Source organism: Sus scrofa, chromosome 2, assembly GCF_054392235.1.
Source record: "Sus scrofa isolate SSC_HxYL_T2T_F1_AM1 chromosome 2, Sscrofa_HxYL_maternal_Yorkshire_Landrace_v2.0, whole genome shotgun sequence".
Classification (NCBI taxonomy): Eukaryota; Metazoa; Chordata; class Mammalia; order Artiodactyla; family Suidae; genus Sus; species Sus scrofa.
In genome coordinates, this window is record NC_139384.1 from 158,690,578 (window position 1) to 158,702,598 (window position 12,021).

At 41.0% G+C, this 12,021-nt stretch overlaps 1 protein-coding gene and 1 long non-coding RNA gene across 12 annotated transcripts in view; both read right to left on the reverse strand.

Moving 5' to 3' along the window:
* The window catches only part of PPP2R2B (protein phosphatase 2 regulatory subunit Bbeta), a 474,608-nt gene that overhangs the window by 352,151 nt on the left and 110,436 nt on the right, over nucleotides 1-12,021 (reverse strand). The gene's annotated exons all lie outside the window — the stretch shown is intronic.
* On the reverse strand, nucleotides 1,739-9,556 carry LOC146405814 (uncharacterized). Its single transcript, XR_014839034.1, has 2 exons — nucleotides 3,820-9,556; nucleotides 1,739-3,510 (listed from the first exon to the last, which is right to left on the reverse strand). It is a non-coding gene; the product is annotated as an uncharacterized LOC146405814 (long non-coding RNA).

Below are 12,021 nucleotides of genomic sequence, written 5' to 3' on the forward strand. Positions count from 1 at the left end.
GTATTTAATTTCTAGTTTCATACTGTTGTGATTGGGGAAAAAGGCTTGATTTAATTTCTATGCTTTTAAATTGTTGAGACTTACTTTGTGGCCTAGCATGTGATCTATCCTGTGCACTTGAAAAGAATGTGTATTTTGCTGTTTTTGGAGAGAATGTCCTGAAGATATCTATTAATGTGTTTATTGTTATTTAAGAACATTGTTGCCTAATTGATTTTCCGTGTGGATGTTTTGTCCATTGATATAAGGGGAATGTTAAATCTCCTACAATTACGTCTGTTAATATTTGCTTTGTATATTTATGTGCTCCTTTATTGGATGAGTATAATATCCTCTTCTTGTATTAACCCCTTCACCATTACATAATGTCCTTGTTTTTTGTTACAGACTTTTAGTCTATTTTGTCTGAATATAAGTACTACTACCCCCTTTCTTTTCATTTCCATTTACATGAGGTATCTTTTCCCATCCTCTCACTTTCAGTATGTGTATGTCTTTAGTTCTGAAATGAGTCTCTTGGAAGCAGCATATAGATGGGGTCTAATTTTTTAAATTCAATCAGTCACTTTATGCCTTTTGGAGCATCTAGTTCTTTGGCATTTGAAGTGATTATTAATAGGTATGTACTTATTGCCATTTTGTTACTTGTTTTCTATTTTTTAAAATAGTTCTTTACAGTTTTTCTCTGTTTTATCTTCTTTTAATTTCTTTCCTTGTGGTTTGATGCTTTTCTATAGTGTATTCCTTTCTTTCTGGTTATGTGTATTTATTTTAGGTTTTAGATTTGTGGTTACCATGGGCCTCAGATATGTTTCTCTATATTATATATACTTGTTTTAAACTGGTAGTCATTGGAGTTCAAACACTTTCTAAAAGATCTGCCTTTTTTAACTCTCCTACCCTACATTTTGTGTCTTTGATATCATATTTATATCTTCATGTTTATACTTTCACTGTTTATTGTAGTTATAGTGGATTTTACAAGTTTTTTTTGTCTTTTAATTTTTGTACTATCTTATTGAAGTGATTGATCCTCAGCCCTTACTATATACTTAACTTTCCTAGTGGGATTTTTTCCTTTCCTAAAGATTCTTACTTATTTTTGATAGATTTTTTCTTTTCCACTTAGAGAAAACTGTTAACATTTTTTTAGGGTAGGTTTGGTATTGATGAAGTCTATTAGTTTTCACTTGTCTGAAAAGTTCTTTATCTTTCCTTCTATTTGAATCTTGCTGGGTAGAGTATCCTAGATTTCAGGTTTTTCCCATTAAACTCCTTGAATATATCATCACTCCCTGTGATGTGAAGAGTTTCTATAGAAAGTTTAGCTGATTGACTTATGGACATCCGTTGTATATGACTCTTTGTTTTTCTCTAGCTGCCTCTAGAATTTTCTCTTTAACTTTTGCTATTTTAATTATGATATGGCATGGTTTTGGGTCTGTTTGGGTTCATCTTGTTTGGGACATTCTGTGCTCCTTGTACCTGGATATCAGTTTCCTTCTTCAGACTTGGAAAGTTTTTTTGCTATAATTTCATCAAATATATTTTCAACCTTTTTCTCTCTTCTCCTTCTGGCCCCTATAATGCAAATGTTGTTATGCCTGAAGTTATTCTAGCAATCTTTTAAACTTATTTTTTTTTCTGTTCTGATTGGGTTATTTCCATTATTCTATCTTCCAGATCATTTACACATTCTTCTGTATCACTTATTCTGCTATTTCTTCCTTCTACTGTGTTTTTATTTCAATTATTATATTCTTCAGTTCTAACTAGTTCTTTTTTTTTTTAACATTTTCTAGTTCCTTGTTAAAATTCTCATGCTGTGTAACTACTCTTTTTCCCCAAGTGGTTAGTATTCTTATTTCTAATGATTTGAATTATTTTCTTGCTAAATTATTTGTTTTATTATTTATTTTGGGGGGGATTTTCTCTTGCTCTTTCAATTGAGACCAGTTCCCCTGTCTTTTCATTTTGCTTAACTTTCTCTAGCTCTGTAAATGTCAGTAAAATAATTACTATTGTGATCTTGAACTGGTTTCTTTATGTGGGAGCATCCCTACGCAGTCTGTGTGTGCTCAGTGCCTTTAATGGGAAAACTAGATTTGACATGAACGCAACATATCTTTTGTCAAGATGTGCTGGCAGTTATCACCTTGGTAGGAGGTGGGACTGAAGATGGACAGGCTAGGGCTGGATCCCAAGGCTTGGGCAGGTATAGGATGAGATTTTCCCTTCTGCTCAGTGGTGGCCATCCATGCTCTCTTGGGGGGTGGGGTGTAACAGACCCCATGCTGAAGGAGCAGAAGCTTTAAGGGCTATGTCTGAGCTGGCTTTCTTTCTTTTAAATGTGTGCCTTCCCTCTCTCAGCACCAGCCCCTTGCTCCAGCGAGGAGCAGTGCTGGAGCAAGAGGGGGCCTGTGTGTGCTCTCAGATAAAGATGGGGCATGGGCTGCAGTGGGCTGCAGAGATCCTGGCTGTCTCTGATGTACCACCTGTGCTGAGACCAGCAGTGGAAGCCCCTAATGCATCTTAGTCCCTCTTTTCTCTTATGGCCAATCACTCCCCACAGCCTTTGCCACCCCTGCCCTATTGTGAAACCATGTAGCAGGGAAGGTTGGGTCTATGTGGACTCAGCATGTATTAGGCTGAGGGCTGTGGGGTCCAGCCACTGTCAGAGATCAGACATATTTCTGTGCACTGCCTGTGTAATTGCCAATAATGGCTACTCTGCTGTACTCAGAGGCAACTCCAGGTCTGAGTCACCTCTGCAGCCCATGGCCATGCTCTCTTCTGGACTGTGGCTCTCCTAGCTCTGGTGTGGAGTTTTAAGGTGATGTAAATGGGGCTGGAGAATTTGCTCAGCTCAGGCTGGGGCATGCACTGGGGTAGTCATAGGAAACTGGGCAGCCTCTGGAGCACTCCTCAATTAGCCAGCCCTCTCTGCCCTGCCTCTGGAGTAATCCAGCACTTGCATACTCCTCATGAGCAGAGCCCAGTCTTCCCACAGCACCCTTGCTAGTCCCAGCAGCCCTCCAACCAGCTAAGGGAACTCATCTTCTCTGTGCTGGACCCCTGGACTGGGGCACCCAATATGTGGCTTCAACTGTTCACTTCCCAGGGAGGGTGTCCACTGAATCCCCTCTCAGGAGCATGGATTCTCACCTGATCACTTCTCTTCCCTTCCTATCTGATTCTGTGTGCGTGTTTCTTACAGCCTTGGTTGTACAGGAGTCTTTCTGACAGTTTCCAGTTAGTTTTCAATGAGAATTAATCCATATGTAGATATATTTTTGATGTGTTCAGGGGGGAAGTGAATCCCATGCCCTCCTGTTCCACTATCTTCGTCAATCCCCTGTAAATGGTTCCTCCTTTACCAGCAGAAATAAGTCAAGCTGAAGGATAGAGACAGTTAAAGATGTCTGCAGTTTCATGCAAATTATAATAAATGATGCTATGATACACCTTCTCTGTCTCTGTCCCTGTCTCGCTCTCATTCCACTTGTTCAACTGCCTCTTTTTTTTTTTTTTTTTTTTTGTCTTTTGTCTTTTTTTTTTGTTGTTGTTATTGTTGCTATTTCTTGGGCCGCTTCCGCGGCATATGGAGGTTCCCAGGCTAGGGGTCGAATTGGAGCTGTAGCCACCGGCCTACGCCAGAGCCACAGCAACGCAGGATCCGAGCCGCGTCTGCAACCTACACCACAGCTCACGGCAACGCTGGATCGTTAACCCACTGAGCAAGGGCAGGGATCGAACCCGCAACCTCATGGTTCCTAGTCGGATTCGTTAACCACTGCGCCACGACGGGAACTCCTCAACTGCCTCTTTAGAATAAATACCTATAAACAAAATGTCCATGTAGAATGAAAATATACATTTTATTCATATTACCAAATTATCCTCCAGAAAGGAAATACCAACTTTTACTTCCACTAGTAAAGCACAAGAGTTCCAATTTCTCCCACCTACTTTGCTTTGTTAATTACAAGTAATAAGGAGATACATAAGTTTGAACTTTAAACTCCTGAATATTTACAAACATGTTCTCCTTTACATAATACTAAACCTAGTACTTCTTTATTCTCAGGTAACAAATATAAATCTATAAATTTCTCCAGTGTTTCCGTAATTTGTGTTTTTAATCTGTAAATCTTTGATCATCCAGATTGTGTGTGTGTGTGTGTGCATGTGTGTGCATGTGTGTGCACCTGTGTGTGTATGGTGTGAAGTTGCAAAACAGGAATCCAGTAGAGCTGAGCTTCATTTCTTTCTTTTGATGTTTAAGTCACTCTTAAAATTTGTATTGTTTGGGACTATGGATGGGAAAATCCAGTATACTTACTGTTTCATTTTCCAAGGGATCATGTTTATTTAATAAAATGCTATAATAATTCACAGAAAAATGCATTTTCAAAAGGCAATCTTAGACGTGATCTTGAACACACAGTAATAAGCAGTATTTCTAGCCACTATACTCATAGTTAATTGAATTTCTCAGCATTCCTTCTAATAACTACCCCCTTTTCTCCCCCTTGAAATAGCCTATAAGATTGTGAGGATATATACAATGACAGGGTTAATCTTTAATTCATTCTAATTTGTTTTCTTTGAATGCTATATTTGCAAACTGGGACCTTGTAAATTATTTCTAGTTCAAATTATGTGCAAATCACCTCCCAACCCTTATAACATGCTTGAGTTTGAGACTCCTAGTTCAAAGAGGCACTGTAAGTTTTTGATGGCAAAAAGGCTAATGCAAGGAGGGGGGTTGTCTGGTTTTTCCCCAGAAAAATCTGTAGGGATCCATATGAGATGTTCCAAGTCAAGCTTCTCAAAACAATGTTTTCAGATAAAATGAAGACAACAGCCTCGAGCCTCTCTTTCTCTTTCTTTTGAACCACCACATGGATTCACTGGTAAAGAACACTAGCTCGCAACATACACCACTCTTCACACTGGCCTTTTACTGTTAACTTTTTGTGGGGTTGGTGGGTGATTCTATTCTTTTGGCTTCATCAGCATGTGTTCAAGGAGAGGCAGCCCCAGTGCCTCACCTCCAGTCGATGGCATTTCATGTCAGTGACTTCCGTTTTAGCCACAAAGATCAGCCTCCTCTTTCTTATCTTTTTAAATGAGTAAATGAATACAAATTAAAGTTTTCATCTTAGACTGTAACATCAATGGCATTCTCACCACAAGTAGTTTCATAATGGTTTTATTACTGTTCCTAAGTGCAACCCACTGAGATGTTTAAATTGCCAAACTGCTACTACTTATATTCTTTGAGAAGAGGTATCCAGGTAACCATGGTAATGGTGTCTCCAGGCAGGATGGGAGTGGGATGAGAAACTATTTCATTAATTGAAGGGAAGGGATTGAAAAGAGATTTTCAAGCTGTAGATCAGAGAGCAGAGAAAGAGAAAGAGAGAAAAGGTAGTTTTCACCATCTTATTTCCTTTTCATTATTGAATTATGCAACCCCGAGAAACTCTAAATTATTTGAAAGGTTTAAAGAAATTGCAAGATTAACTAAAGCAGCATTCTTAGCCTTTCCACACTCTTACAGTGATTGACCTGTACTAGGTTTTATTTGGCTGAGTTTTTACGTAGTTTGATTGAAACTCGATGGATCTCCTGAGAGAGCAGAATTGTGTCCTGTGATTTAAGGCAAAAAAAAAGAATATTCACCTAGGCAAGAAGGCTGTGTAGGTGGTATAAGAGCTCAATTTATTCCAAGTTGATAGCACCTGAAGAAGGTGATTTTATCAGTAAAAGCTATTTTCAGCTTTACTTCCCTCCTCTCCCCCCATGCTTGGAAGTCAACATTAAAAAAGATTATTCAAAAGGTAAAGAAATACTGTGAAGAAAAGGGAGCATCTGGATGAGAAGGTGAAAAAAAATCAAATGTCTGATATGGTTTCTCAGAGGAGCCTCATATTTTGCTTTCATTTAGAAGGTGCAGCAAATTGGTGATTAGATGAGCATCTGTTATTTAACCACATGTGCCCTTGTGTTAACTTGCTGCTTCAACTCTGACAAAAATGTTCTAACGAGTAACTTAGGATTTCTAAAAACCCAATTACCTAGATAGACAGCCTGGCTTCTAATATACATTGGCCACAGTTTGCAGAATTTCTTTTCAAATTAGGCCAACACACGGCACCTTAGTGACCTATGTTGAATCTCTCCTACTCCTGATGAATGCCCACATTCATGATCCCTGCATGCTGTGTCATCTGATTAATTCAGGAGGAAAAATAGCCAGAAAATGTAGGTGCAACTATTACCAATGGAAATGGGGATTCAGCTGCAGTCTTAGCATCCATTTCTCAAAGAGTCAATTTACTTTTCATCAAATCACTGGGAAAGGCAATACAGGAAATTATATTTACAGAATTGTGGAAAGCAACCTAAAACTGGGTGGTTAATTATTAACCAAATGGATTTCATCTAAAAACAAATATGTCTCTTTTGCCAAACAGATTTCTATCTTGGAAAGTAGCTAATGCCCCAGAATTAGTCCAGAATTCGTGGCCTGAATTATAATCACTGTTAAGGTACATCTAAGTCCAATGTATTGATTGCCTTGTTGCCCGCTGAAACCCAGAGGCTTTCGGTTACAAGGAGTTGAAGGTGTGCTGCTGGTTTTTAAGGGCTGTGTTTCCAGGGCTTGCCCAATAGGAGAGCCAATGGGGTATAAAAGTAGAAATTTATTTTCCTGAAAGTTTATAGGACAGTAGGAGCATGCATTTTCAGCATGTCATCATGGATAACATGGTATTACAGTACGCACATGAGTCTAATTTTTGAAGGCAGAAAATCATCATGCAAGGCAATCTAATTTGAAGAATAATCAGACTGATTGTATGAAGGAAGAACTGAGGTCTGGAAAGGATGGTGACACAGACCTGTGTCAGGTCCTTGGAATAACCAGGTGTTACTATGACCCCTGCCTCATCCCTACCATCCAAAGACAGATGTTGGGATTGTGCATGAATGCTGGGTGACCAGAAGGCTGAGTAGGATTTCTTATATTTGCATTCGTTCTAATCCATCATTTATTTTTTTGAACCAATCTAGTCATTCGTCATGTGGATTCAACAAAAGAATTCATCTAAACCCTCTTTATCTTCGCATTCTATTTCCTAACCTGTACCTGCATAAGCAACAGCCTTACCCACCAGGGCCTACAGTTAGCCAGCAGCTAGGACGGCAGAACTCCCCCAGTGCAAACTTAAGCATTCTACTTGTAGGTGGTACCAGAGGCAGAGAGACAAGTCCCTTTTTCACTCCTTCAAAAGTGGCTCTGAATTTTATTTTTTTAAACTCAGAGTCCCTTTAGGATATCAGCAAGAACACACATGCTCAATGATGCTTGAATTCACAGTAGTGTGGTTCTCCCTTCTGAATTCTGGGGTGTAAATGAGTGTGTCCCATTGAAAGTTGCCTTTCAAAAGGCAGAGTCATCGGTGGTGTTACTTTTCTGAGCCCCCCTTCTGTTGTTTAGTCTTGGCATCTCGGATGACTGGGAGTCTATTAGCATGAGCTGGAACTGTAAGTGGTATGTTTGTTATCTGAAATCGCACTAGAATGGCTGGGTCGAGAGATTATGGTTTGTCACCGAATGTGGATGTATGGACGAATGTACAGAGAATTTATAAAGCCCTTTCTATGTCTGATTTGCATTGCAAATGGAGACGTTAAGCAGAGGTCTTGAGGAAATAACGTAAATAAAACACAGCTTCACTACTGTAAACGCTCGGTTCACGCCAGAGGAGGCCAGGCCATGACAGAAGGATTGTTTCTGTCTAAACAGTTCCAGTCTCAGGCACTTCCCCTCTGAAGCGGCAGCACATAGGAGGGGTCGCGGAGGTGGGGGTCGGGAGGGAAGTCTGCTTAGACAGATCTGGCAACACTCAGCCGAGCGAGCCTGGGAGGCTTTCTCTGGAAAACCAAAGCGTGGTTTGTGATTCTGCATCTTGTTCTGGGTAGAGACAGAACCATGCTTTCAGCTAGGTTTGTGCCCCAAAGAAAAAATAAGAGTTCTCTGCATGGCCAGGGACCAAACAGAGCCCATTGCTTGAGGGGGAGAAAAATATTCCACGATATGAAGCAAAAAGGCTTGGTAAGTTTACATTCCCCATTTGAGTCTCTCAGAATCTGAACTTCTGTAGTGGACATGCTCTATTTCCACCCAGCGTTTCTTCCCTCTTCTTGTGACCACGACACCCACCTCTGATTTGGGGGGTGGCTCTTCTCTATTCTCAGCCCACGTGCTTTGTGATGTCTTTGTGATTTTACAGGCAAAGCATGTGACTAAGACTAACCCCGTCTGTGCATTCCGCCCTCTGGAGACTGGGTCAAGGACAGCAGGGGCCAGCACATGACTCAAATCTGGTCAGTCAGGGTCAATGAAATTGATTTCTGTGGGTTTCCTAGGACTGTTGCTGAGTTTAGTGCTTTGAGCATGGGATGACTGAGTCTTGGAGCTGCAAACAGAGAATGGATCCCACAGACAGCAGCCAGGAGAGAATACCATACTCCAGATGCCTAGAATATGGTGTGAAGCCTTGTTCTCTTATGCCCAAGGCCAGCTCTGTCCTCTGACTCTGACCGAGGAGGCCACACCGTCGCTTACTTCTTAACTCAGTTTGGATCAGTCTTCCTATAAGAGGTCAATGGCTATGCATGTCTTTCCTGCTTTATCTCCCACCACTGTCTTTTCACATGTCACCATCTACCATTTCCTTCTTTGGAGCCACTTTAAGCGCCCCGTACCTATCCACGTACACCTTGTGGTCTTATGTCCATATCTTTGGCCAAATTATAGTCATCACACTTCCTGGTTCAACCAAATGCACCTGCTCAATAAGAAGGTGAATATTTCCCCCTACTACCCTCAAAGGCAAAATTTAAAACTTCCTTGGAGTTCTCGCTGTGGTGCAACAGGATCAGCGGTGTCTCTGGAGCACTGGGACACAGGTTCGGTCCCCAGCCCAGCACACTGAGTTAAAGGAACTGGCGTTGCCACAGCATTGCTATGGCTTAGATTGGATCACTGGCCTGGGAACTCCATGTGCCATGCGGCAGCCAAAAGAGGAAAAATAAATTAAACTTCCTGAGCTGTATTCTTAAAATCATTTCCCTTACTCAGTAAAACTTTAACACTTCATAGAATAGTTTCGAGTCTGTCCATCTCTCCCATAAAGCTGTGCATTCCTTAAGACCAGGGGCTGAGCATCATTCATCATTTAGAGGCAGGAAGCACCATCAGGCTCAGAGGCTATCTTTGCATCCAGGCTGCTTGCATTCAAACACTGGCTCTATCACTTCCTAGGGAGTGCAACTGAAGGCCACTACCTACCCTCTCTGTGCCTCAGTTTCCTCATCTATAAAATTAGGGATAATATTAATGCCTACATCATAGGTTGTAAGGATTAAATGAGTTAATCTATATGACATGCTTAGTAAAAGTATCTGGAACACGATACATTTTCAATGATCATTAGCTATTATTGTTACATTTCGTGTGTCTAATAATGCCTGGCGCAACATAGGTACTCAAAAATATAAATAAGGAGGTCTCATGGTGGCTCAGTGATCATGAACCCGATTAGGATCCATGAGGATGCAGGTTTGATCCCTGGCCTCGCTCAGTGGGTTAAGAATCTGGCATTGCTGTGAGCTGTGGTGTAGGTTGCTGATGCGTCTCAGATCCTGCATTGCTGTGGCTGTGGTGTAGGCCGGCAGCTGTTGCTCCTATTTGGCCCCTAGCCTGGGAATTTTCCTATGCTGTGGGTGCAACTCTTAAAGACCAAAAAAATTAAAAAAATATAAATATATATAAATGCAAGTGTGAGAAGAAGGCTTATACTAAGTGGAAAAGCAAAGGCAACCTTATCTTTATAGCTTTACTTTCATAAATTCATATGTCCCTGTGAGAAATCATGAGACATTAAGGAGAATGTGGCAACTCTGAGATGTGGGCATATTCATTCGTTTGGTGCAAAAACTTCTCCTGGGACAAGATTATGCCAGATTCTGGGAATCGAAATTGATTAAGATAGCATCCTTGCTGTCAAGGAGCTCATGGCTTAGTGGATAAACTCTGAAAGGTAAAAAAATAGTTATAATTCATTGAAAACATAGTAAGATAAGTATATATACATTATGGGCATATGAGTGATACTTTTCAAAATGGCTGCACATAAGAATCACCTAAGAAGTTTGCTAAAAACACAGTATCTCAGGCCTTACCCCTGAAACTTTTGAAACACCAGGTCTGGGGTCATGCATCTGCATTTCTACTGGATCTCCAGTGGTGACATCTGAATTTGAAGAAAAAGGGTAAATATTTGCCTGGATAGGTCAAGGAGGGCTGCTCAGTGGAGGTGATGCATATGCTGGGTTCTTACAGATGCTTAGGAGTTTGCTAGCCTTTGACGCAAGAATAACTCTCCTGGCGCCACTGTCAAAGACAGACCACAGAACCTGACAGTTGTTTCACTGATCCCAAAGTAAGGGACAATTATTATTATTATTATTATTTTTAGTTTGAGTCTAGTGGTCTCAAGTTGTCCACATGTGAATTACCTGGAAAGCCCTCAGAAATTATGGGACGATATTTGAGGTCCGTCGCCAGGAGTTGAGATTCAACTGGACTGTGATAAGGCCAAAGATGAGGACTTTTGAAAAGCTCACAGGTGATAATAAATGTATAGCTAAAAATCACCATGTTGGCAGCCCACAGCATCTTAATGAGGACTCCAAGTGCTGGGGCCAGCATCAGGGATGTATGGGGGGCAGGCTTCCTAGTTAAAAATGTGTCAAAAGAGAGTGACCAAAGTTACGGTGCATTTCCAAAGTTTACTCTGAAAAAATTAATGCTTTCAGTGCAAAACATAGTTGTGCCACACACTAGTTATCAGATAATGAAAAAATATCGAATTCTTAGTGCTCAAATACTGAGGCAGAATGGATGCACCATTGAAGGATGTGACGGCTCTCACCTTTGGATCTCTGATAATACACAACCTCATACAGAGATAAGGCCAACCATCTAAACTTGAGACTTTTCATGACTGTGTGGCCCAGGTGAATGGCTCTTCTGAGGTCTACACGCGCTGGGATGAGAATCCCTCACATTTACTTCTGGAGATAAGCTCCAGATTTAAATCCCGGACTATTTTTGAGGGTCAGACTCAAGGGCCTATTTTTTTTAACGCTCCCTAGTGACTGAGTACAGCTGGTTCACCCCAGTGTTTGAAAATCACTGGAATTTACCATCTTTAGCACTTTTCTAATTCAGAAGTTCTATAGATAAAACTGCCTGCATGAAGAAACCGCAAATATCATTATCATGATCTTCACGGTCTTTCTGCTGAAGGAAGAGACCAACGCTCCCTTTACTGCCCTTTCGGTTTTGTTTTTTATTCTTCTTTTGTGTGGCTACATATTCTATAATGATCGTTTATTACTGTAAACCAGGTAAACACCACCATAAAGTGTTTGGGGTGATTTTTTTCCCCCTCCACCCACTTACTCATTCTTTTAACTCGTAACATCATCCTGCTGGGGCATCTCTTCTCCATCACTGTCTATGATCTTACTGTCAGTCAAGATGTTTTGCTTGTGATCCAAACCAAGATAATTAGGTTTTCTCTCTTAAGACTTTGGAAACCTTGAGCCGAGCAGTGCAAGGACAGGAAAAAATAAGGTTGGGGCTGATTCATCCTGAACAGCTTCCAGATGAGACAGTCAGTTAGATACCTAGACAGCCTGAGCTGCCCTGATTCCTGCCCCTTCTCTGCTAGACTTGCAATGTGCTGAACTACCCATGTTCGGCCAACGACATCCTGTTTTGCCAAAGCTAGCCAGAGCTGGTCTCTCTGGCTTGGAGCTGAAGAACTCTATGAGGTACAATGTTAGAAGCAGTCTGTGTTGTCCATACTGGTGGGAGGTTATGGCCAGGGTCTGGGGAGAGTGTGACAGAGGGAGAGGGTAAGAGACGAACCTTAGCTG